This window comes from Penaeus vannamei, chromosome 15, assembly GCF_042767895.1.
Source record: "Penaeus vannamei isolate JL-2024 chromosome 15, ASM4276789v1, whole genome shotgun sequence".
Classification (NCBI taxonomy): domain Eukaryota; kingdom Metazoa; phylum Arthropoda; class Malacostraca; order Decapoda; family Penaeidae; genus Penaeus; species Penaeus vannamei.
The window spans coordinates 9,513,358-9,513,923 of record NC_091563.1 but is presented as its reverse complement, the minus strand read 5'-3'; positions in this window follow the sequence as shown (position 1 = coordinate 9,513,923).

Genomic DNA, 566 nt, shown 5'->3' with positions numbered 1-566 from the left:
GGCTTTCGGACATTACACCATTGGGGCTAAATTACTGTGCGTTTGCCTCCGTATCCATGTTATTGTTAAACGGCCTAACCTGAAATTGATGTTTGCCATGGGAACTATAAAAGAAATTAAACTAATAAAAAAAAATCACAAAGTCTGATAATAAATTTGCGTCGGATATAACACGATTTATCGATAATTTCATTCAACTGTAACACAAAATCATGCAGGAAAAAGTAAATACAAAAATGTGAAGGCCATACGTTGTATCGGTGGAAATGTCAAAAAAGATAGGATGAATGTAGGTAAACAAACACGAATATACATATACATTGACACATTTGTTTACATGTTAGCTTTTATAACATTACTTATTCCCAAAAAAGTAATAATTTATCAGCAGTTGATTATATACGATCATCACTTGCAATATCATCACAATATTGTCAAATTTGCGTAATAGAATGAATGAAAATCTATTAATACAATTATCATCGTTATTCCCATAATTCGGTCAATTCGTAATCACCTTCATTTCTTTTTTTTCCCTCCTTCTTGCTTTTTTTCTCGTTTTGTCT